This window comes from Salvelinus alpinus, chromosome 32, assembly GCF_045679555.1.
Source record: "Salvelinus alpinus chromosome 32, SLU_Salpinus.1, whole genome shotgun sequence".
Taxonomy (NCBI): domain Eukaryota; kingdom Metazoa; phylum Chordata; class Actinopteri; order Salmoniformes; family Salmonidae; genus Salvelinus; species Salvelinus alpinus.
This window is the reverse complement of record NC_092117.1, coordinates 9,449,275-9,476,396: the sequence shown is the minus strand read 5'-3', so window position 1 is coordinate 9,476,396 and position 27,122 is coordinate 9,449,275. Positions and strand designations below refer to the sequence as shown.

The 27,122-nt window shown below is 42.9% G+C and overlaps 1 protein-coding gene and 1 long non-coding RNA gene across 2 annotated transcripts in view; one reads left to right on the top strand and one right to left on the bottom strand.

Moving 5' to 3' along the window:
- LOC139562102 (serine/threonine-protein kinase 32C-like) overlaps positions 1 to 27,122 on the bottom strand; it is a 161,483-nt gene that overhangs the window by 127,954 nt on the left and 6,407 nt on the right. The gene's annotated exons all lie outside the window — the stretch shown is intronic.
- On the top strand, positions 25,842 to 27,000 carry LOC139562538 (uncharacterized). The gene is made up of 3 exons (XR_011672399.1): positions 25,842 to 25,947; positions 26,163 to 26,227; positions 26,399 to 27,000. It is a non-coding gene; the product is annotated as an uncharacterized lncRNA (long non-coding RNA).

The following is a 27,122-nucleotide window of genomic DNA, read 5'->3' as shown; positions in this document are numbered from 1 at the left end:
TTGTAGGGGTTCAGATTTTGCAGCTCTTTCAGAACATCAGCTGACTGGATTTGGGAGAAGGAGAAATGGGGAAGGCTTGGGCGAGTTGCTGTGGGGGGTGCAGTGCTGTTGACCGGGGTTGCGGTAGCCAGGTGGAAAGCATGGCCAGCCGTAGAAAAATGCTTATTGAAACTCTCAATTATAGTGGATTTATCAGTGGTGACAGAGTTTCCTATCCTCAGTGCAGTGGGCAGCTGGGAGGAGGTGTTCTTATTCTCCATGGGCTTTACAGTGTCCCAGAACTTTTTTGAGTTTGTGTTGCAAGAAGCAAATTTCTGCTTGAAAAAGCTAGCCTTGGCTTTTCTAACTGCCTGTGTATATTGGTTTCTAACTTCCCTGAAAAGTTGCATATCACGGGGGCTGTTCGATGCTAATGCAGAACACCACAGGATGTTTTGGTGTTGGTTAAGGGCAGTCAGGTCTGGAGAGAACCAAGGGATATATCTGTTCCTGGTTCTAAATTTCTTGAATGGGGCATGCTTATTTAAGATGGTGAGGAAGGCATTTAAAAAAAATAACCAGGCATCCTCTACTGACGGGATGAGGTCAATATCCTTCCAGGATACCCGGGCCAGATCGATTAGAAAGGCCTGCTCGCTGAAGTGTTTCAGGAAGCGTTTGACAGGGATGAGTGGAGGTAGTTTGACCGCTGACCCATTACGGATGCAGGCAATGAGGCAGTGATCGCTGAGATCTTGGTTGAAAACAGCAGAGGTGTATTTAGAGGGCAAGTTGGTTAGGATGACATCTATGAGGTTGACCGTGTTTACGGCTTTGGGGTGGTACCTGGTAGGTTCATTGATCATTTGTGTGAGATTGAGGGCATCAAGCTTAGATTGTAGGATGGCTGGGGTGTTACGCATGTCCCGGTTTAGGTCACCTAGCAGCACGAGCTCTGAAGATAGGTGGTGGGCAATCAGTTCACATATGGTGTCCAGAGCACAGTTGGGGCAGAGGGTGGTCTATAGCAGGCGGCAACGGTGAGAGACTTGTTTTTAGAGAGATGGATTTTTAAAAGTAGAAGTTCAAATTGTTTGGGTACAGACCTGGATAGAAGGACAGAACTCTGCAGGCTATCTCTGCAGTAGATTGCAACACCACCCCCTTTGGCCGTTCTATCTTGTCTGAAAATGTTGTAGTTAGGAATGGAGTTTTCAGAATTGTTGGTGGTCTTCCTAAGCCAGGATTCAGACACGGCTAGGACATCCGGGTTGGCAGAGTGTGCTAAAGCAGTGAATAAAATAAACTTAGGGAGGAGGCTTCTAATGTTAACATGCATGAAACCAAGGCTATTACGGTTACAGAAGTCATCAAAAGAGAGCGCCTGGGGAATAGGAGTGGAGCTAGGCACTGCAAGGCCTGGATTCACCTCTACATCCCCAGAGGAACAGAGGAGGAGTAGGATAAGGGTACGGCTAAAAGCTATGAGAATTGGTCGTCTAGGACGTCCGGAACAGAGAGTAAAAGGAGCAGGTTTCTGGGGGCGATAAAATAGCTTCAATGTTTCATGTACAGACAAAGGTATGGTAGGATGTGAATACAGCGGAGGTAAACCTAGGCATTGAGTGATGATGAGAGAGATATTGTCTCTAGAAACATCATTTAAACCAGGTGATGTCGTCGCACGTGTGGGTGGTGGAACTGAAAGGTTGGATAAGGTATAATGAGCAGGGCTAGAGGCTCTACAGTGAAATAAGCCAATAAACACTAACCAGAACAGCAATGGAAGGAATATTGACATTAAGGAGAGGCATGCTTAGCCGAGTGATCATATGGGTCCAGTGAGTAGTGAGGTTGGTTGGGGTCACGGCGATTCAGACAGCTAGCCGGGCCATGGGTAGCAAGCTGGCAGAGGATGGAGGTCCGTTTTTAGCCACCTCGTACGTTTCCATCGGTAGATTAGTGGGGTTCCGTGTGGTAGAGGGGACCAATCCAATTGGCAAAATAGATAGTTATAGTGACCCAAGAAAATTGTCCGACAGACCTATTCAGATAGCAGCCGATAAGACAGCTAACGATTAGCAGGCCGCAGATGGGCGTTCAGGTTACGTTGCGACGGAGGGGCCAGTTGGATAACTCCCTCGGGCAGATAACGTCGGTAGTCCAGTCGTGAAGGCCTGGTGGGGCTCCGTATCGGCAGTAAAACGGGTCCGGATAGGTGATTGTAGCCCAGGAGTGGCTGATGGAACTCTTCAGCTGGCTAGCTCCGGAATAATTGATGTTTGCTCTGGGACCTACGTAAACCAATAGTCACTCGGATAGCAGCTATCTAGCTGCAAGATCCAGGTGTAAATGTCCAGAGCTTGCGGTAGAAATCCGGGGATATGGAGAGAAAATAGGTCCGATATGCTCTGTCTGAGTCGCGTTGTACAAAACTGGCGATAGCTTTTCGAGCTAAAGGATAGCTGATGACCGCCAACCGTGGTTAGCTGAATACTAACGTTAGCCAGTGAACTATATATATAGGTTGAGGAACAATCATAAGACATGGTAGAACTACATAATTGATGAGCTTTAAATGGATTTGCCAATTTGCAAAGTGACAAACAAAAGACTGCAAAACAACAAGTGACAGCAAACACTTAAAGTCAGTCAACATGCATTAAAAACAGGGAACAATGCAACACAAAAGACTACATCTGTTGACTTCAATTCCTGTCATCATTAAGCAGTCATCATCATTTTACCCTTTTAAACTGCAACCCTAATACAGTGTAATTGCTGGCTCTCCAAACAGACACTCTCATGCATACTTATGAGCACAAGCAGTAGCAGGTCCAATGTCTCTGCAGGCTGGAGAATCTCAACTAGGCATTTCCACTGATCTATGGACAATAATGATGTTGAGATTAACATCATTGCAACTTGCTGGGCATAAAGTCAGGCGGTCTTTGGTCCACTTTGGTTGACTTGCATGTGAATAAGCTTCGAGTCTCTGGCTTCTGTATTAATTGTCCATTGGACTTTCTTTAAAAAAAAAAAACTCTCATCCTCAAATGCAGTGCAATACCCCACATCCCATGTCGGACTGCTTTTATGATAACACAAAATAAATAGACTTACAGGGAAATGAAAGCAGCCACTGAAGCTTGGATCAGACTGTTGTGCTATTCTGTGTGTGTGCATTGTATGTTCCTTCTTCCACGCATGTTGCCCAATTACTAAACTGATTAACTAATACAATGCACATCTCTTCCAAAACATACAGTGAGAGGCATTTGAAATCCATCCTTTCCCCCCGCCAAACCTGTCTAAACTTGCTGATCGCTTTAGAATGAACTTGAACTGTGTGAATCTCAGTCGGATCAATAGAGGGCACAGATCACAGGCCTGCGCATCAACACTCTCCGCATTATTGAGTGGCTCAGCAGCAGCAAATGGAAGTAATTGATTTTCCCCCAGTGCGGTCCTGCCTGTTAATTTAAGGATCCACGTCCTCAATGATTGTGTTCCACAGACTCAGACAGAGGTGGAAATGGCTCAGTAACCAGGTTTCACAAGTCTACCACTACAGTCCTCTCCAAATTGTCAAAATCTTACCCACAATCTCTTTTCAAGTTCACCTCTTTATTGCTTTCAATAACACTCTCTTCAGCTTGCCTACTAGGTCTTTGTTCTTCTAGATATTGCCTGTGAACATACCAAATATTTGGTCTACTCTCTTTATACTTTCTCTCTACTCCATCTTACCATTCTTTGTAGGCCTATTAAATATAATAAGAGATGCCTTATCCCTGATCGAGGTTCACATGATGAGCCAACCTCATTATGCCTGTCTCTCTTAGGTACCCTGTCATTACAGTCTCTTGCTTACAATAAGCAGTGGCAGGCTTCCTCCCCACACCGCTGTTAGACTGATGTGCCTCGTTGGATGTTTGTACACACAATGCATACGCACAAACATACACATACTCTGAAAGCACTGCTGCTCTACACATCTCACAAAGTCGCTTGTTTACAGCAAATTCTCCACACTCAGCAGAAAGAGATCCAATTGGCTATGTGTGTGTGTGTGTGTGTGTGTGTGTGTGTGTGTGTGTGTGTGTGTGTGTGTGTGTGTGTGTGTGTGTGTGTGTGTGTGTGTGTGTGTGTGTGTGTGTGTGTGAGAGAGACTCATTTGTAAAGTTGAAGGAGGTACATTAAAGCCACACAGATTCACAGCAAATCCACACAAACAGGGATTCATGCGGGTGAATGTGAAATGTGACTTTGCACACAGCATTCACAACCGGATTCCAAGGGTGAAGGCTGTCTAAATAGAGAGGGAGAAAGAGAGAGTAGAGAGACCTTCCTCTACCCTTCAGGTGATCGCTCTGTGCCGACGCATAGGGGCTCTCATGCAATACGCACAGTTGTGCGACTTGTGCCACAAAGCAACACGACCAAAATCCCAAGAAAACATCGGAGGTAACCATAGTAACGATGACACATCGTCATAGAACACCATCATCTTCTGTTTGCTGGCTGCATTCTCTCTGCTGAACTGACATAAGTAATTCACTGTGATTCCATTATTTTACTATTATTCTCCTATTGGTCAGATGAGTCATCATAAAGACACTCCAGGATCGTATTAATTAAGCACCAAACAGAAGAAAATGGACTGAAACAAAGAGGGACTACCGGAACTTGTCCAATATGAAATAGGGATGCACGATATATCGGTAAGCATATCGGAATTGGCCGATATTAGCTAAAAATGCCAGCATCAGCCAGATGTCTAGTTTAACGCTGATGTACAAAACCGATGTCAAAGCTGACGTGCATACCTATATAACGTAGGTAGATGACGTAATGGCGCCACGGAAAATACAGCACTACACTTGCAACACAGCATTCCTAACCTAGCCCACAATGTGGCTCTATTTTGAAGTTTCAAAGGAAGATAACAAAAAGGCCATATGCAACATTTGTGTTGCTATTATTTCCAGAGGGGAAATAATCCTTATTATATCCTTCAATACCACAAACCTAATTACTCATTTGAAAGTGCATGACCCCCAGACGTTCGGCGACTACTTAGAACAAAAGCAGAAAAAAAACTAAGCGCACACTTCTAACAACTAAACAAAAAAAGAAAGAGTAAGAACATTTCAGCGAGACAACTCAAAGGTGAAATCCATTAACGCCAAGATAATGGAATTCATTGTCCTTGACAATCAACCGTTCTCTGTCCTGGATGATGTTGGCTTTCGCCGACTGGTCGAGCACCGGAACACACTACCAAGTAGGTAGTATTGTTGAAAATGCACAACCATGAGCTACTTGCTATGGGAGTCACTGCTATTAGCTTTACGACTGACATTCAGATCAGCGATGTCAGCCTCATGAGCATGCGGAGTCTGACAGCACAGTGGGTCGACAAGGATTTCGAATTGAGGAAAGCCATATTGCATGCTCAAGAATGTGCTGGTTCTCATACTTGGAAACATGAACACACTCCTACCTCCATTTGAACAATTGATTCGAGAAATAAGCTTATCAACTGTGTCTGCAGCAGACATGATACCCTCTGTCATGGCATTGAACTGCCGACACAGGCCGTGGGGTTAAAACTTGCAAAAGTACTCTACTAGAGGCTGTGAACAAGCGATTCAGTGGCATTCCCTCTGAGCCTCTTTACGGTGTCGCCACCATGCTCGATGCTAGGTACAAGGACCACTATTTCGATGCAGACAAGAAACAGGGTTTTCGTGAAATGTTACAGACACAGCTGGACAAGATGGAAACAGACACAGCGACAGTGCGCACCGAGGAAGAGGACCCACGACAGAAGAAGCCACGGACAGACAGAGCTGAAACTTCACTGCTTGACATGTATGATGAAATCCTGGTTGAGAATGAAACGACTGAACAAATGCACAACGAAAACAGCACAGCAAGTAAGCTAAATAAATAGGTTTCGATTATGTTTTACTGGTAATGGGGATATACGTAAATGCAAACAAAATAACTTTTTGGTCAGTGTGTGTGTTTCACCTATTTAACTGTACTAGAATGCTTAAAAGGCCGCTCAAATTTTTTTCCCCCAGTTGTCGGGTTTTTTGGCAAGGGAAATCAATTTCATATCGGTGCATCCCTAGTATGAAATGCTAATTTTTGTTTTCCGTTGCTAACTGTTTTGCTATGGCTATTTCATATAGAGGGTTACCTACTGATCATAGCATTTGTGTTCGAGACTGTCTGATCTGAAAACCCGCAGCTGTGGTCTTGGACTGATTCACGTAAATATAATTTGAATTCGAAAATGTATCTTATTGTAATCCTGGTTTCTAAAACCAACGTGGACATTTTTTTACATTTCTGTGACTTGGTTAAAAAAGTCTGTGCCAGACTCTGATGTGTCTCTAAATGGATATAATTTTATAGATCTGACAGAGGTGTGGGTATTGTCATATTCCTAAAAACAACCTTGAATGTCGCTGTGTGTATTACCACCTCTGTCCTCAAGCAATTTGAATGTCATGTCCTCCTCTTCACAAAGGAGGGGGATCCTTCTGACCTAGATAAGTATCGCCCTTATTTCAAAAATATTAGTCACTGGCAAACTCAACTAATAACTAACTTCAAATTCTATGCTTAACGTGCACCAGTCTGATTTTAGAGCAGGACATAGCACCGTCTCAGCAGCTATGCTTGTCTTAAATGATGTGTTAACTTGCTTAGATCATAGGAATCACTGTGCTGACATATTTATAGACCTAGCCAAGGCCTTTGATACTGTGGACCATCCCCTACTCATCCAGAGGTTGTCTGAAATGCGCCTCGACCAGGCATATTACAGGTGGTTTGGGAACGATCTGTCAAACAGGACACAATGTGTGCTTTCTGATGGTGTCAAGTTCCCTAGATTTTTCTAAAGGTGGGTCTGCATGGGTCGATTTTGGGACCTGTCCCCTTTACCATTTCTATACATATTATTGGTCTATCTGCAAAAACCTGTAACATTCACCTGTATGCAGCTGACACGTATGTATGCCATTGCCCCTACTGCTGACCAGGCTGTTAGAGCTGCAATCAGATTTTGTTGCCTCGTAGAAAGCCTTGTTGATTGAAAATTGGTACTTAATGCGTTGTTTTCTAATTATCGTAGAAATATTTCAGATGGTTTACACATTTTTGATTGGATAGTTCTCTCATCGAGCAGGTTTCTGCCTATAAATATCTGGGCTTTTGGATTGACAAAAATGTGACATTTAAGAAACATACGGATGAGCTAGTTAAGAAGTTGAGATTTAAAGTAGGCTTCTTTTCTAGAAATAGATCATGCCTCTCCCTAAACCGCAGGTGCAGGCAACTCTTGATTATGGTGACAGCATTTATCAGAATCCAGCAGCCACTATTCTAAAACCCTTGAATGCAGTGTACCATAGCGCGCTTCGCTTTATCACAGGTGACAGGTTTAATACTCATCACTGCATCCTTTATCATAAGGTCAGCTGGACCGCTCTAAATTCACGTAGAGCACTTCATTTCTCCCAAAGTTCTGCTGCACAAGCTTCCAAAATATCTAAATTCTCTGTTAAAGAATACAAAATACTAGGCACCAAACCCGCTCACAGGGTTTGTTAACTCTTGACGTCCCTCGTGTATCTACCAACATAAGTAAATTAAACTAAAGGCTTAACACCCCCCCCCCCCATGATTGTAAAAATGTACAATCCTCATTACATCTTGAATCTGTGGCGCCAACAGGGCAAGTTAAAATGCTGATGAGGAATGAATTCACTGAGGTTTGCAAGTGTCATGGTTGATTGTAATACTTTATTTGTGTTGTTGAAATGCAGTGTATCTTGTAGTTTTTTTTGGTGTGAATTGTTTGTTCTCAGGGCACCACTGAGAATGAGACCCTGATCTCAACTAGGCTCCCCTCAAGAAATAAAAGTTACATTTAAAAAAATAACACAAACAAAAATGTGCTACATTGTGCCCTTATGAATACAACTCAGGAAAGGGCTCCACCCAGACCAATATTAAAGCCATTTGTCCTGAGTGCATCCTGAAATACCCTCTCTTAAGGTCATACTGCATCTCCACACTCAAGAGACGGCAGAGCTGCAGCACTCAGGAAGCAGATCAGCATTTTAACGGTCTCCATTCAGACCACAGAAAGCATAGTCCGGTCAGAGGCTAAGAGGAGTATGATTATCACCATCATCACCATCTTCTTATTCATCATCATCATCATCATAGCACTGCATGGCGACATTGAGAGAGCTCGGAGTCTGTCTGTCTGTTGTTTTGTTTTGTTTGTAATATGATCAAGCTATTGAATTGGTCATAAACATGATTGTTATCATCAATCTTTCCTCTAACGTCTTCCTTCGCTCCCACTGAATCAACAAACCATTTGGCGGGAAGAAGTCCTGATAAAGTATTGGCCCATGCTGCAGGGTTAAAATGCCATGTTATCCTCTTCACACAACACTAGGGCTGTCACCGACTAAAATCGATATATACACCCACCTTATGTTTGAATAGAATGAACTATATCTAAGCTACTGAGCTTGTCTGATGCTTTGAGCACTGCGACAAAAAATGAAGACACAAATTACTAAAAAAGGAGCCAGAGATCAAAATAGCCTAACCAGCAGAAAAATAAACTGTTCCCGACCAGCCTCCCGTTGCAGCTGGTCTTGACAGATTCTGCCATTACGCTCCTAAAGTTGCCGGTAACATGCTACACCAGCGGTCGGAAAACTTTTCAATTTGGAGTGCCAAGTTATCGTACCATTTATACTGATTACCAACAACGACGAGACGGCCTACAGGGAGGAGGTGAGGGCCCTCGGAGTGTGGTGTTAGGAGAATAACCTCACACTCAACGTCAACAAAACAAAGGAGATGATCGTGGACTTCAAGAAACAGCAGAGGGTGCACCCCCCTATCCACATCGACGGGACAGTAGTGGAGAGGGTAGTAAGTTAAGTTCCTCGGAGTACACATCACGGACAAACTGAATTGGTCCACCCACACAGACAGCATGGTGAAGAAGGCGCAGCAGAACCACTTCAACCTCAGGAGGCTGAAGAAATTTGGCTTGTCACCAAAAGCACTCACAAACTTTTACAGATGAGCATCCTGTCGGGCTGTATCACCGCCTGGTACGGCAACTGCTCCGCCCACAACCGTAAGGCTCTCCAGAGGGTAGTGAGGTCTGCACAACGCATCACCCGGGGGCAAACTACCTGCCCTCCAGGACACCTACACCACCCGATGTCACAGGAAGGCCATAAAGATCATCAAGGACAACAACCACCCGAGCCACTGCCTGTTCACCCCGCTTTCATCCAGAAGGCGAGGTCAGTACTGGTGCATCAAAGCAGGGATCGAGAGACTGAAAAACAACTTCTATCTCAAGGCCATCAGACTGTTAAACAGCCCCCACTAACATTGAGTGGCTGCTGCCAACATACTGACTGAAATCTCCAGCCACTTTAATAATGGAAAATGTATGTAAAAAAATGTTTCACTAGTCACTTTAAACAATGCCACTTAATATAATGTTTACATACCCTACATTACTCATCTCATATGTATATACTGTACTCTATACCATCTACTGCACCTTGCCTCATATATTTTTATGTACATATTCCTCATCCCTTTACACTTGTGTGTATAAGGTAGTTGTTGTGAAATTGTTAGGTTAGATTACTCGTTGGTTATTACTGCATTGTCGGAACTAGAAGCACAAGCATTTCGCTACACTCGCATTAGCATCTGCTAACCATGAGTATGTGACAAATAAAATTTGATTTGATCTGCATGCCAGTTATGGTTTTCATGTGCACATTTTCGAGGAACAGCTAAATATCTCAAAATCAATGCCATGTGGTTAATCAAAATTATATCTAAATGAAAATGATACAAATCTAAAAAGTAACTTCTAATGCCAATATGTAAAAATGTACTACATAAACCAACAAATAAAAACATTGCAGCCTACAGGTAGAAAACATCCTGATAAAAAAATATCCTATATATCACATTGGCTACGCATGGCCTGTCTGCAAGGAACTTGAAACATTGTATCAACTATCAACTTGGTCCAGCCCGAACGTGTTAGCAAACTTGCAACATTGTATAACATATTCTGGGCCCTAATAGTTTCCTGTGCCAGTGAGCTCCTGACAAACACACACAGTTGTAGGCTATTTGCACAAAGGATAAGAAGTAATCAGGTAGGCCTATTTCATGACATTTCTTTTCACATTTCATGCTGAATGGCTATCAAAGGGGAGAGAGCTGGATTTTTTTCCCCCAAATAGGCTACGTTGAGGAACTATTGTCATTCTCAATGGATGTAAAAACAGGTGTTTCTGAGTTTACTTTGCTTTGTTCCGGAACAATGAGGACCGCGCTGACTTTCAATGTAACAACTGCTTGCTTGCAGAGGATTACAGGGGCGAAGTGGCTCCTCTTAGCAAGCAGGTAGCAAACCTACACAAGCTACTGGGGAACGCCCGCGCCCACCTACTTTTTATTTTTCTTCCACCCCAGTAGCCGGACGCCGCTCTGGTGGAAGGGTCGCCGCCGTGTCGGCTCTCCACAACGTCACTCGCCGTGGAAGTCGAAGATAGTGTCCTCCGGCAACGGGGGTCTCCTTGAAGATGTTAAGCCTGGACCTGACAGACCAGAAATGGCTTTGCCGGCCTGGATCCAGAGGTTCCGGCGCCTTCTTCATTAGGGGCTTCCCATTCGAGATCGGATCCGGAGGTACCTGCGTCTTCGTCCTCTGTTGTCTCCCTCTTTGGTGGCTTCTACCTCAGGTTCAGATTCTCAGAGCTCCCACCCTCATCAGACTGTGAAACTGCCTGCCAGACCGGCCCATTCAACATCACCAGCTGTCATCATCGGCAGCTCTATGGTGACAAACAACATGTTCCCGTTGCAAAAACCCTGTGCTACCCAGGAGCACGAGTGCAGGACATCACAAGGCTGTTTCCAACCATTCTACAACAGATGCTGGGAGCGGACTCTGTCGTAGTCCGTGTTGGGTCAAACGACATCCGGAGGGCTAGCTCAGAACATCTGAAAATAACTGATTTTAGCATTAAAAAAGACGACATAAAACTGCCAATAATTTCAGGTGCAGTACCATTGTTGGGCCGCAGGTGTGAAAGATTCAGCAGACTACTGCATTACACATCTGGCTAAAAGATTCCTGTAGCTCTGCTGGAATCACTTTTATTGATAACTTTGACACCTTCTGGAAACAGAAGATACTCTACAGGAATGACGGAGTCCATCCAAATCATCTTGGCTCCTGGACTGTCCACGCATTTCAAGGCTGCATTGAAACAATGACTTGAAACAAGACCAGCTCAGCTAATCCCTACCATTGTGACAATGAGTCTTTATAATGCTGCATCGAATGTACATTATCCTAGGGGCGCTGGCAGACAATGTAAGTAACTTAGCTTATGTCCCCCTAATTGCCTTGAATACCTCTGTGATCCAACAGTTACTGTATGCAGTAATCATGAGCCTATGAACCAGAGTTACACTGTTAGCAATGAGGCGGTGTGCCCTAATAGGAAGTCCACTGTGTGCAGCTCACCCTGCACTATCAGCTCCAATATAAATAGCATAAGCAAGTCTACTTATGATAAGCTTCCCAGTAAAGCATTAAAAACTATCAAGCAAACCAGAAAAATGCTACAAAATAGCCCATATTAACATATGCAGCCTGAAAAACAAGGTCTATGAAGTCAATAACTTGCTTGTAACAGATGACATTCATATCTCTGAAATGCACTTAGATAATACCTTTGATGATAGTGGTAGCAAAACATGGTTAAAACATCTACCGAAAAGACAGAAATGCCAATGGGGGCGGTGTTGGGGTCTGTATTCAAAACCACATCTAAGTAAAGCTTAGAGACGATCAAATGTTAAATACTGTTGAAGGAATATGGCTACAGGTTAATCTGCCTCACCTAAAGCCCATTCTGGTGGGAAGCTGCTATAGACCACCAAGTGCTAACAGTCAGTATCTGGATAACATGTGAGAAATGCTTGATAATGTATGTGATATCAACAGATAAGTATATTTCCTGCGTGATTTAAATATTGACTGGCTTTCATCAAGCTGCCCACTTAAAGAAAAAGCTTCAAACTGTAACCAGTGCCTGCAACCTGGTTCAGGTTATCAGTCAAACTACCAGGGTAGTTACAAACAGCACCGGAATTAAATCATCAACATGTATTGATCACATCTTTACTAATGCTGATGAAATTTGCTTTAAAGAAGTATCCAAATCCACAGGATGTAGTGATCATAATATAGTAGCCATATCTAGGAAAACCAAAGTTGCAAAGGCTGGGCCTAATATAGGGTTTAAGAGGTCATACAACACATTTTGTAGTGATTCATATGTTGATGATATAAATAATATGTGCTGGTCTGTGGTGTGTAATGAGGAGCAACCAGACGTTGCCCTTGACACATTTATGAAATTGCTTATTCCAGTTGTGTTTTGTAAATAAGATTTTATTCTTAAATGACTTGCCTAGTTAAATAAAGGTTGCACACAATTACTAATAAGCACTCACCCATTAATAAAATTACTGTAAAAACTGAGGCAAAAGGTATGGAAAATAAGTCTGGCAGCCGACCTGATTGGCAAACATACCGTAAATTAAGAAATCATGTGACTAAACTAAATTTTAAAAAACTACACTATGAAACAAAAATGAATGATATAATGAATGATAGTAAAAAGCTTTGGAGGACCTAAAATTACATTTTGGGAAAAAGCCAACTCGGCTCCATCATTCATTGAATCAGATGGCTCATTCATCACAAAACCCACTGATATTGCCAACTACTTGAATGACTTTTTCATTGTGAAGATAAGCAAACTTAGGTATGACATGCCAGCGAACAAACAATGACACTACACATCCAAGTATATCTGACCAAATTATGAAAGACAAGAATTGCACTTTTGAATTCCGTAAAGTAAAGTGTGGAAAAGGTGAAAAGAAATGTTGTCTATCAACAATGACAAGCCACCGGGGTCTGACAATCTGGATGGAAAATGACGGAGGATAATAGCGGACGATATTGCCACTCCTACTTGCCACATCTTCAATTTAAGCCTACTCAGGCCTGGAGGGAAGCTAAAGTCATTCTGCCACCCAAGAATAGTAAAGCCCACTTTACAGGCTCATTTAGCCGACCAATCAGCCTGTTACCAACCCTTAGTAAACTTCTGGAAAAAATAGTGTTTGACCAGATACAATGCTATTTTACAGTAAACAAATCGACAACAGACTTTCAGCACGCTTATAGAGAAGGACACTCAACAAGCACAGCACTAACACAGATGACTGATGATTGGCTGAGAGAAAGTGATGACAAACTGATTATGGGGGCTGTCTTGTTAGACTTCAGTGCAGCTTTTGACATTATCGATCATAGTCTGCTGCTGGAAAAACGTATGTGTTATGGCTTTACACCCCCTGCTATAATGTGAATAAAGAGTTACTTGTCTAACAGAACACAGAGGGTGTTCTTTAATGGAAGCCTCTCCAACATAATCCAGGTAGAATCAGGAATTCCCCAGGGTAGCTGTTTAGGCTTTGAGTAAAGCCAGTGTGTCTATGTATGCGGATGACTCCACACTATACACGTCAGCTACTACAGCAACTGAAATGACTGCAACACTTAAAGAGCTGCAGTTAGTTTCAGAATGGGTAGCAAGGAATACGTTAGTCAGAAATGTTTCCAAAACTAAAAGCATTGAAATTTGGGACAAATCATTCACTAAACCCTAAACCTCAACTACATCTCGTAATGAATAATGTGGAAATTGAGCAAGTTGAGGTGACTCATGGTCAAAACATATTGATACAACGGTAGCTAAGATGGGGAGAAGTCTGTCCATGATAAAGCGCTGCTCTGCCTTCTTAACAACACTATCAACAAGGCAGGTCCTACACGCCCTAGTTTTGTCGCACCTAGACTACTGTTCTGTAGTGTGGTCAGGTGCTACAAAGAGGGACTTCGCAGTTGGCTCAGAACAGGGTAGCAAGGCAGGCCCTTAAAAGTACACAGAGAAATAACATTAATGACATGCATGTCAATCTCTCATGGCTCAAAGTGGAAGAGAAATTGACTTCATCACTACTTGTTTTTGTAAGAGGTGTTGACAAGCTGAATGTACCGAGCTGTCTGTTTAAAATACTTGCACACAGTTCAGACACCCATGCATAACCCACAAGACATGCCAGAGGTTTCGTCACAGTCCCCAAGTCCAGAAGAGACTATGGGAGGTGCACAGTACTACATAGAGCCATGACTCCATGGAACTCTATTCCACATCAGGTAACTGATGCAAGCAGTAGAATCAGATAAAAATGAAAATATATATATTTTTTTAAAGGTAGCAATACACCTGATGAAACAGCGGGGACTGAAGAGAGACACACACATGTACAGACACAATGCATACATTGTGATATTGTTGTGTGGTAGTATTAAACATTTTGTATTGTAGATATGGAGTGGTGTAATAATGTTATATGATGTACTGTTTTATCTTTTGTTTTATATGTAAGTGCTTTAATATGTAATGTAATTAGCTGCTGTACTGCCTCGGCAGCAGCTAATGGGGATCCCTAATTAACACAAAAATACAAACCAAACAATCGACCAGTCGACTACATGGGGTCAGTCCTACAGAGCACACAGGAAAACACTTGAGATCTATTTAAAGACCACAGGGAGAGAGGGATGGAGGGGAGGAAATGGAATAGAGGAACAAGACGGGGGCGAGATAGGTCTAGTATATTCATAGAGTATGTGTAGCAGCCTTCAGTCTTCAGATTGGAGGAGGTTGCAGGGGGCTGCGGGTTGGATGTGAGGAGGGCATTACACCATAGTTGCATTTTGTTACTCTTTCCGAAGTGAAAAGTAGGCAGAGGGCTGAATAATGCATCTTTACACAAGCTGTCCACACACACACGCAAAATTGAGTAAATTAAAAGCATGGTGCAAAGAAACGGGAAGAATGAAAACCCTAAAAACGATACTACTTTCTGCCATATTTGGATTCCTAACGAGAAGTGATGATGGCAGATACAAACTTCAGATGTGGGGGTTCGGAGAGGAAATGGAGGCTGGCCTAGTTCTCTGTCCAGTTCTTGGTTGGGGCTGCAGCAGGACACGTTGAGTTCTGGCCCAGATACATCTAACTTCTGTGAGCCTTACTAGATATCTAGGACACAGTGCTCCATCCACTATACTGTTCATGCAGTCACACACACAAACATATAACGCACATACATGCATACTGATGCCACACACACACACGCTGCAGCTACTGTCTATTATCTATCCTGTTGCCACTTTACCCCTACCTATATGTACATACTGTAGCTACCTCAATTACCTCGTACCCCTGCACATCAACTCGGTACTGGTACTCCCAGGACATAGCCTATGTTATTTTTACTCATTATTCACAGTGTATTTATTCCTTGTGTCACTATTTCTATTTTATATTGTTATCTTTAACTCTGCATTGTTCGAAAAGGACCCATAAGTAAGCATTTCACTGTTAGCCTACACCTGTAGTTTATGAATCATGTGACAACAAAAATTTGATTTGATTTGAAATGCATGCATGCAGACACACACACATTTAAAATTTTGTTCTCTAAAAATGCTGAAATAAACACACTGTTCACAGTAAATTGTGAATGATGTGCATCCGCCATCCACACAAACAGTCATAGTGGAATTGCCATGATATCTGTATTCTTCTTCAAAAGCTGCCATTCAGTTGGGCACGACAGATCCCTTGCGGCACCTGCAAGAAGCCTGTGTTTTGAAGCACCAGCGTGGGAGTTCTTTGCAGGTAGGTTTGCATATACGCTCTCTGCGGGACCAATGGGCAACTGAGTGGGAGGGGCCTCTGGCAGCTTTGATGGTGTCACATTTCAGGGCCGATTCATGGGTTCAGTGAGCAGTATTTCATCAATGAACCAAGCGTGTTGCCACTGTGAGAGTGACACCACTCCCTCTGGCATCACGAGTGAGACCCACAGCTCTACAGAGGCGTGGTGTGGTGAAGGGAGCTCATATCAAGGGGAATGTCCTAAGCCCAACAGGCTGCATGTCCACTAACTCTAACACATTGGTTGGTTGTATTCATATTATCACATCTCAAAAAGCCTGGAACCATATTAAAGGGATAGTGCGAGATTCTGCCAATTCAACTCTTTTTCTACTTACCCAGAGTCAGATGAACTCATGGATACCAGCATGCTAGCTGTTCCGGTAGACTTCCAATCACTGTGCTGACGCTAGTTACCAATGGCTCTTCAACTTCCTTCAGCGAGACATAGAAATGGTATCCATTAGTTCATCTGATGCTGGGTAAGTAGAAAAGGGCTTAATTGACAAAACCTTGCCCTGTCCCTTTAACGATATGCCAATCAAAATGACATTAATTCAATAGAGCAATCAATATGCACAGTGAGGTAGACAGGCAACTAGCCTGAGAATAAAGCACCACAGTAACCTCCCCTGGCCTCATTCTCTTACTGTTATGGTTGTGCTGCTGGACACAAAACACAATCCCTGCCTGTCCCTGACCTCCAAAGAGTCACATGAATAAATTAACACTCGTAACCTCTCCAAGGCATCTCTTATTCCTGTTATATAACAGTAGTCAAGTCCAGTCACATGGTGTAGAACTTCCCTAGCACAATCTGAGGCTTGTTTAAGATGATCTGTAAGTGGAGCCTAATTGGTTTCAAGGGGCATCTCTGTGGAATGTCTAAAGCAGAGTGCCCGCCCCCCCAAAAAAATGCAGGAATCTGGGCTGCTTTCAGTGCACTCCCCAGGGGATTGAGAAGAAGCTCCAGTACTCTGCTTTGAACAAGCAACGCATGCATACACACACACACACACACACACACACACACACACACACACACACACACACACACACACACACACACACACACACACACACACACACACACACACACACACACACACGAATGGATGAAAACAGCTGGTCTGAAAAGCAGAGCCTGGATTTACACATACTGTAAATTAAGCAAAATGACATATGATTTTGTCAAACATCTTCGTTGATTTCGTGGTAAAAAATTGACATCTTTATCCTTTCTCTTCTATTTAATACTGTATCTTTCTCGCTTGCTTTGTCATGGACAGTGAAAATGCACTTTGAATTTCAGACAGGCTACTAGGCTTGGGCGGTATACCGTGTATACCAGGGTATTTTCAAATACCCACGGTAACATTTTCAATACCGTCATTTGAATATTTGTTATATACCTGCAGTCAACTCGTGCACTTGGTTAATAGATAAATTCTTAATTTCACCTTTTGCATAATTTTTCCATTATGGAGATATTCCCCAAAGCAGCTGATTGCAAACAAACATACCATGTGACTGGCTCAAAGAGCATATGTCGGAAACGGAAGCTTCGCGAAGTGACGATCCACTGTTGTGGAGCGCAAGCATCATGATGACATTCACTAATAATGTTTGCCAGCTAAATATCATAACTAGAAAAGTTGAACTACCTAAAATGTGCCAAATAAATGTTCTCCAGCTCAGGGCTCCAGCTATGCATTTGGTTTGCTAACTAAGAAGCTATCTTGCAAGCTTCTCAGTTACAACAGAGACAAATCAAATCCCCTCCTGGATTAAGAGCCATGCTGTATAATATTTGTTTTGTGCGTGCAGCAAACTGTGAGTGGCTTTTTTAGATATGTGTGTCACTATATGAGATGGGTTGTCTGTCCTTGCAATTAAGTTACGTTCGCTTGCACTTCGCTTGTAATCATTAAGCTAGCATCCACTATAGGAATTCGCTAGTACTTTGTTAGCATTCATTATTTAATTTGAAAGAAATAGCACCCCGTGTGTACACTACCGGTAATACTGTATGCCCTGGTATAGTACAGCAAAGGTATGAAAATCAGAATACCGTCCAACCCTATAGGCTACCATAGGGAATAGTCAAGAACTGTGTTCCTTTCTCTCACACTCAGATATAAAGTGGGGTCCGAAATTGACACCCTTGATAGGTGACAACCTTGATGTACTCATTGTGTGCTAGGAATATGGGACCAAATACTAAACTTTGGACTACTTTATTTATAAAGTATCTTTAGGGGTGTCAATAATTTTGACCCCTCATGTAAAAAAAAAAAAAAGTATTACTTGTTAAACAAAATCTATAAACAATTTTTGGGAGCATAGAATATAGCTCTGTATTGGAATTATCTATTTTATGCAGTAATTATTGCTAATCTTTATCAAGTTTATCAATCATTTCTGACCCTACTGTATATTGTAGACTGTAAACTAAGGGGGTTATAAGCTATGTTAAATAATATGTTTGAGGTACGTCCAACCGGCCTCACAACCACAGACCACGTGCAACCATGCCAACCCAGGACCTCCTCATCCGGCTTCTTCACCTGCGGGATTGTCGGAGACCAACCACCCGGACAGATAATGAAACTGAGGAGTATTTCTGTCTTGTAAAAAAGCCCTTTTGTGGGGAAAAACTCATTCTGATTGGCTGGGCTTTACTCCCCAGTGGGTGGGCCTGGCTCTCAAGGGGTGGGCCTATGCCCTCCCAGGCCCACACATGGCTGCGCCCCAGCCCATTTATCTTTTTTCTCGTTGTGTTTCATACATTTCCTTCAATTCGCAGGAGGCTGAAATGTATCTCACTGGAGAAAGCATCCGAGCGAATGAAACAGCGCCCCTCTGTATCAGTACGTGTAGCGTATCCATCTGATGCTGTCTGATCAAAAAGAGTATGACATTGTTGCTGCCTGTAGCGTTTAACGCAATGGAAGCCAGCGAGCATTTGGCATCCCTTGATAAAAAAAAGAATAGCCAATCAGCGAGTGAGCTCAGCTGTGAGCTCAGCTGTGAATGGTCCTGCCGCACCCAGCCAGTTTTGATTTAGCTTCAGACCAATCACATCAGATGCCAAATGTCATTGAAGGAAGAATACTTCAATTGTCGCATCTCATTTTGTTGTTGTCCTTTGGGAGAAATTGGAATGCTGACTGCGAGCCAGGCCTAATCTCCCACCATCAGTGCCTGACCTCACTAATACCTGTGGCTAAATGGAAGCAAGTCCCAGCAGCAATATTCCAACATCTAGTGGAAAGCCTTCCCAGAAAAGTGTAGGCTGTTACAGCAGCAAAAGGTCAAGCATTTGCTTGGTAACAGCAGAGAATCCCCTCCTGGATCAATAGCCTTGCTGGTTAATATTAGATTTGTGAGTGCATCAAACTGTGAGTAGCATTTTTTATTTACTTGTATAGTTTAGGTCAGAAACTGTAGTAAATGTTCGCAATGCACTAGTTTGCTAAATGCTATCTGGATACCGTCCAACCCGAACATGTCGTTTTACTTAACTGTTAGTTTTACTTAACATGTCGTTTTACTTAATTCTCCGTACTGGCCAATGCTCATGTGCTCAGTGTGAACCTGCTTTCATCTGTGAAGAGCACAGGGCACCAGTGGCGAATTTGCCAATCTTGGTGTTCTCTGGCAAATGCCAAACGTCCTGCACGGTGCTGGGCTGTAAGCACAACCCCCACCTGTGGACGTCGGGCCCTCATACCACCCTCATGGAGTCTGTTTCTGACCGTTTGAGCAGACACATGCACATTTGTGGCCTGCTGGAGGTCATTTTGCAGGGCTCTGGCAGTGCACCTCTTGGCACAAAGGCGGAGGTAGCGGTCCTGCTGCTGGGTTGTTGCCCTCCTACGGCCTCCTCCACGTCTCCTGATGTACTGGCCTGTCTCCTGGTAGCGCCTCCATGCTCTGGACACTACGCTGACAGACACAGCAAACCTTTTTGCCACAGCTCGCATTGATGTGCCATCCTGGATGAACTGCACTACCTGAGCCACTTGTGTGGGTTGTAGACTCCGTCTCATGCTACCACTAGAGTGAGAGCACCGCCAGCATTCAAAAGTGACCAAAACGTCAGCCAGGAAGCATAGGAACTGAGAAGTGGTCTGTGGTCACCACCTGCAGAATCACTCCTTTTTTGGGGGTGTCTTGCTAATTGCCTATAATTTCCACCTTTTGTCTATTCCATTTGCACAACAGCATGTGAAAATTATTGTCAATCAGTGTTGCTTCCTAAGTGGACAGTTTGATTTCATAGAAGTGTGATTGACTTGGAGTTACATTGTGTTGTTTAAGTGTTCCCTTTATTTTTTTGAGCAGTGTATATATATATACACTGAGATCATGTGACCGATCATATGACTCTTAAATAAAGTTGCAATCTAACTAATTGTGACTTCTGAAGGTAATTGGTTGCACCAGATCTTATATAGGGCCTTCACATCAAAGGGGGTGAATACATATGCACGCACCACTTTCCGTTTTTTTTTATTGAATTTTATGAAACAAGTAAATTATTTCATGTCACCAATTATTATTATTATTTTATTAAAAATGTTACCCCCTTTTTCTCCCCAATTTCGTGGTATCCAATTGTTAGTAGTTACTGTCTTGTCGCTACAACTCCCGTACGGGCTCGGGAGGGACGATGGTCGAGAGCCATGCGACCTCCGAAACACAACCCAACCAAGCTGCACTGCTTCTTAACACAGCGCGCATCCAACCCGGAAGCCAACCGCACCAATGTGTCGGAGGAAACACCGTACACCTAGCGACCTGGTCAGCATGCACTGCGCTCGGCACGCCACAGGAGTCGCTAGTGCGCAATGAGACAAGGATATCCCTACCGGCCAAACCCATCCTAACCCGGACGACGCTAGGCCAAATTGTGGACCTCCCGGTCGCGGCCGGCTGCGACAGAGCCTGGGCTCGAACCCAGAGTCTCTGGTGGCACAGCTAGCACTGCAGTACCTTAGACAACTGCACCACCCGGGAGGCAACTTGACCAAATTTGGACTATTTTGTGTATGTCCATTAAACAAAATCCAAATAAAAATCAATTTAAATTACAGTTTGTAATGCACCAAAAAAAAAAAAACACCAAGGGGAATGAATACTTTTGCAAGGCACTCTATATCATAGTGGTAAGGCATTTCAACTAACAGGTTATAGAGAAAACAACGCAATTATCAGAACACATACATTGTAATATGGCTTACTTTTCTGTCTTGGCTTCCCCGGTCATTTTACCCAAGCACGGCTACTGATTTGTCACCCAATCCGTTTGACTGTGATCCTGGCTCAGTGTACATACGGGTATGTGAAATCGAACAGTTGATCGAGCTGTCATGTGACCAGAGGCTGCAGACAACGCATTCACGGGTCACTACGGAGGAGTCTTGGTTCCTGACTCAAAGGGAATACCCTACAGTCTGCATTAAAACCAAATATCGATACAGGTTGGATGTGACAGCAGAGATGAGGTGCGTACTGTCGACCACTCCCCCTGACTTTGAGAAAATCCGACACGACATGCGTCAAGCACACTTATCTCATTAGTGCTACTGAGATAAGAGACATTATGACAGACTAATTTGCAATTAACCGTCATAGCTCCACATGAAACGGATGTGATGGTGAGTTGAGAAGACAATCAGAAATACTGTTAGAATGTTTTTCAATTGACTGCCATAGCTCCAAATAAAAAAAGTTGACATTGGCTGTTAATTACCCCCCCAAAAATAAATCACAGTTGGGGTTGTGATTATTTTCAGAAATAGCCTAATACGGGGGTTTCCAAACTATGTGAGAGGTTATCGACCTAAAGTCAGTGTCAAGATTTCAGTTTTTCGATTTAACCCATCTGAAAAGTTGCCTACAGTTCCTTGATGTGCCATTTTGAAGTCCCCGTCTTGTGACTGTCGAATTTGTATAGCGCGTCACAATCAAACATAACATAGCTGGTGTTGTGCCGAAAAGCTCCCCCCTGCCAGAATTCTTCCTGCCCGCTTCGCGTGAACGCACACGCACTCAATTCTTCATTGCTGAGACTTGCTTGCTAGTTGATGTTTCTGATCACGTTCGGCTGCGTTTCATTAAATGTTTTATGTCGGTTTGATCGCGGGGGAATAATGTCTGCAGTTTTCGGTTTGGCTATTTGTTTCAAGTATATTAGTCCATAAATAAATCTTTGCCAAAATTCGTCATCTCTCCCATGTCATATTCGACTAGTATTGCTTGCCTACATTTTACTCCCTCTATGTTTAATATAGCACACATACATTAATTATTAATTTCAGTTGCCTATCCTGACATGAAGTTTGCTCTATAGAAAGTACAGTAATCCCTCGTTTATCGCGGGGGTTACGTTCCGAAAATGACCCGCGATAAGTGAAATCCGCGAAATAGAATTATTTTTTTTTTTTTTACAATTAGCAACTATTACATGTATACAAATACAGTGACTCACGTGTAGGCCGTTTCACTGCTCTTCAGACTGGGCCGCTGCATCCTGACTGCGCTCTGCAGTGTTCTCTTCTTCTGAAGCCCGCGGTGCAGGTGTGTTTGTTCGGGAGAAGAACATAGTGATAGGCAGCTGTTGTCGCTCTTTTTTTCTTCTTTGCAAAAAGATCCTTGTACACCGACATGCCACCATCGATTACGTTGGAGAACTGTAATGAACGGCTCATCAAAGGGTCCCATTCCTCAGCTACTCGCTTAAGTTCAGTGGCCATTCGCACCATGGTTGCTAAGCGACCAAGCGTTAGTCCTTCCTTCCTTCCTGGCCAACTTAATGTAAATTTGCCAAGCTGTTTTATGTACGTACACATAACTGCACGAGACGACAAAATTATAGCACAATTCGTAGCATGTTTTGATACAAGAAGCGGGAGTGAGTTTTTAGCGAATCAGAATGCAGAGCACAATGCACCAAAAAAAAATAAAAAATGCATTATGAAAATCCGCGAAATAGCGAATCCGCGATAAGTGAACCGCGAAGTGGCGAGGGATCACTGTATTTGACTCTGATGTGTGCCACAAAGTATTTGATTCTTGCCACAAAATTAAGGAAATTAGAAGGGGGGGAGGATTTTGGCAAGGCCCTCAATCAAATCAAAAAATGTATTGTCACATACACATGGTTAGCAGATGTTAATGCGAGTGTAGCAAAACGCTCGTGCTTATAGTTCCGACCATGCAGTAATATCTAACAAGTAATCTAACAATTTCACAACAACTACCTTACACACACAAGTGTAAAGAAATGAATAAGAATATGTACATATAAATATATGGATGAGCGACGGCCGAACGACATAGGCAAGATGCAGTAGATGGTATAGAGTACAGTATATACATATGAGATGAGTAATGTAGGGTATGTAAACATTATATAAAGTGACACATTTATTACATCCAATTTTTTATTATTAAAGTGGCTAGAGATTTCAGTCAGTATGTTGGCAGCAGCCACTCAATGTTAGTGATGGCTGTTTAACAGTCTGATGGCCTTGAGATAGAAGCTGTTTTTCAGTCTCTCTGTCCCAGCTTTGATGCACCTGCACTGACCTCGCCTTCTGGATGATAGCGGGGTGAACAGGCAGTGGCTCGGGTGGTTGTTGTCCTTCATGATCTTTTTGGCCTTCCTGTGACATCGGGTGGTGTAGGTGTCCTGGAGGGCAGGTAGTTTGCCCCCAGTGATGCGTTGTGCAGACCTCACTACCCTCTGGAGAGCCTTGCGATTGTGGGCGGAGCAGTTGCCGTACCAGGCGGTGATAAAGCCCGACAGGATGCTCTCGATTGTGCATCTGTGAAAGTTTGAGAGTGTTTTTGGTGACAAGCCAAATTTCTTCAGCCTCCTGAGGTTGGAGAGGAGCTGTTGCGCCTTCTTCACCACGCTGTCTGTGTGGGTGGACCATTTCAGTTTGTCCGTGATGTGTACGCAGAGGAACTTAAAACTTTCCTCCTTCTCCACTACTGTCCCGTCGATGTGGATAGGGGGGTGCACCCTCTGCTGTTTCCTGAAGTCCACGATCATCTCCTTTGTTTTGTTGACGTTGAGTGTGAGGTTATTTTCCTGACACCACACTCCGAGGGCCCTCACCTCCTCCCTGTAGGCCGTCTCGTCGTTGTTGGTAATCAAGCCTACCACTGTAGTGTCATCGGCAAACTTGATGATTGAGTTGGAGGTGTGCATGGCCACGCGGTCATGGGTGAACAGGGAGTACAGGAGAGGGCTGAGAACGCACCCTTGTGGGGCCCCAGTGTTGAGGATCAGCGGGGTGGAGATGTTGTTTCCTACCCTCACCACCTGGGGGGCCCGTCAAAAAGTCCAGGACCCAGTTGCATAGGGCGGGGTCGAGACAGAGGGTCTCGAGCTTAATGACGAGTTTGGAGGGTACTATGGTGTTAAATGGGCAGTGTGCAGTGTGATTGCATCATCTGTGGACCTATTGGGGCGGTAAGCAAATTGGAGTGGGTCTAGGGTATCAGGTAGGGTGGAGGTGATATGATCCTTGACTAGTCTCAAAGCACTTCATGATGACGGAAGTGAGTGCTACGGGGCTATAGTCGTTTAGCTCAGTTACCTCAGCTTTCTCAGGAACTTGAACAATGGTGGCTTTCTTGAAGCATGTGGGAACAGCAAACTGGGATAGGGATTGATTGAATATGTCCGTAAACACACCAGCCAGCTGGTCTGCGCATGCTCTGAGGATGCAGTCTGGGCCGGCAGCCTTGCGAGGGTTAACACGTTTAAATGTTTTACTCACGTTGGCCGCAGGTTTTGGTAGCGGGCCGTGTCGGTGGCACTGTATTGTCCTCAAAGCGAGCAAAGAAGTTGTTTAGTTTGTCTGGGAGCAAGACATCGGGGTCCGCGACAGGGCTGGTTTTCTTTTTGTAGTCCGTGATTGACTGTAGACCCTGCCACATACCTCTCGTGTCTGAGCCTTTGAATTGCAACTCCACTTCGTCTCAATACTGACACTTAGCTTGTTTGATTGCCTTGGAGGGAATAGCGAGCGACACTGTTTGTATTTGGTCATGTTTTCGGTCGCCTTGCCCTGATTAAAAGCAGTGGTTCGTGCTTTCAGTTTTGCACGAATGCTGCCATCAATCCACGGTTTCTGGTTGGGGAAGGTTTTAATTGTCGCCGTGGGTACAACATCACTGATGCACTTGCTAATAAACTCGCTCACCGAACCATCCCATCGTCTTATTGCTTTTCCTAAAAAAAATGTTTACACTTTTTCTGGTTTTAGTTTTTAAAGAATGTAGGTACAGTAGTAATAATAAAATAATAATAATAAATAAAACAATTGTACTCTGGGCGAAAAAGAAAGTTAATTATATAAGTCAACATGAGTGCATATCCATAATCACAGTAAAGTATCCATAATCCAGCCCTAACGTGAACGTTCTGCTTCTTCCTCCACACCATCCAGCGATGCCCCCAAGAAGTCAGAGCCTTGTCAGCTCCAGATTTGACTACGTCAACTGACACCCTGCTGGAATCCCTGCATTCTCAGATTCCCGTCAGTTATTAATTTCTATATTGTAATCAATAAAGTGTTTCAAAATGCTGTACTTTTATTAACATATATGTTCAGATCATTCCTGAGAGAGAAGGGGTGTAATATCTCCAGATGGGCGTGTGGTACCCTTCCTCACCCATGCCAACATGATGTTACTTCTTGTGAGAGTATAAGTAATGTACAATTAACCTACTGAAAGTATACTGACTAAAAGGCCAAACAGAACTGTCAAATTATATTATAGCTGTGTCGTTATATACTTGCGAATTAGAATCTTAAAGTGTAACATAATTTTGTTGGGGAAAACTGAAATGCCCATAAATATTTTTCCCAGTTTGCTGTATGTGTTCTGAAGGGGGAGTCGATTGTCTTTTCAAATACGGACAAAGATTTTAACATCATGAGAGAAGAAATAGCACTCACTCTCCTGCAAAACACTGGTATGTTCAATTTCTAATTCAATATAATTGTAGATACAAAAACATTTATATGGATCTTTCAAGGTTATCTTTGATCCAACTTCTGACTAGATGGCCACTAAAACACATGTATTTAAATAATTGTTACAAGAAATCTATACTATTCCCTTGTTCCCTGTTTGCTCAGAAAAATACATGTAAAGATGTGTAGACTACTTGACATTATGTTTTGCTAGATGACCTGAGCCAACTGTGCCACTTCTGTGGGGAGGTGGACAATAATGAGGAAGACACTAACTGGGTAATTGCTTGTTCACTTCCAAAAGGCACATTTTTATGAGTACAAATTTGTTTCAGCAGTAATATTTCTAGAGGTAGTATCATCCGCTTTGTCTGATAATGAAAGAATTGTAAATCAAGAAAATGTATTTAATGTTTTAAATATATTAAACATTTTCATCATAAATTTCAGATTGGTTGTGACCGCTGCCCACGATGGTTCCACCAGTCCTGTATGAAAACCATCCCATCATTGGAGGATTATGTCTGCGCTGCCTGTCAGGACTAGGTTAGGCATGAGTTCCAGGCGACAGTGTCACCTGGAAAACTTTCCATAAAAAGTGGACTAAAGGTTCAGTCGAGCTGTTGCAGCTTTCCAATATTTGTTTATGTTATTTATTATATTTTTATATTTGATTTGTCATTTTATATCTTATTATGCAAAGCTAAAAATGTGTATTTCTTACTTAATATTTGTTAACAAACTTAACTTTCTATGATGTCTTTGTGTTATATGTGTATTATCATTATTTTCTTAAACATTTATTTTAGAAACATTTTGTAATGTTTATGTTTCTTTATACTCTAATTTTGCTTTCTGTGGCGCACACTACTGGTCAACATGAGCTAATTCTTCATTGCTGCGACTTGCTTGCTAGTTGAGATTTCTGATCACATTAGGCTGCGTTTCATTTAAAAATGTTATGTCGGTTTGATTGCGGGGGGGCACTAATAATGTCTGCAGTTTTCAGTTAGGCTATTTGTTTCAAGTGTATTAGTCTATAAATAAATATCCTTGCCAAAATTTGTCATCTCTCCCATGTCTTATTCGACTAGTAGTTGTTCTGAAATGTTTATTGCTTGCCTACATTTTACTCCCTCCTCCATGTTTAATATAACACACATACATTAATTAT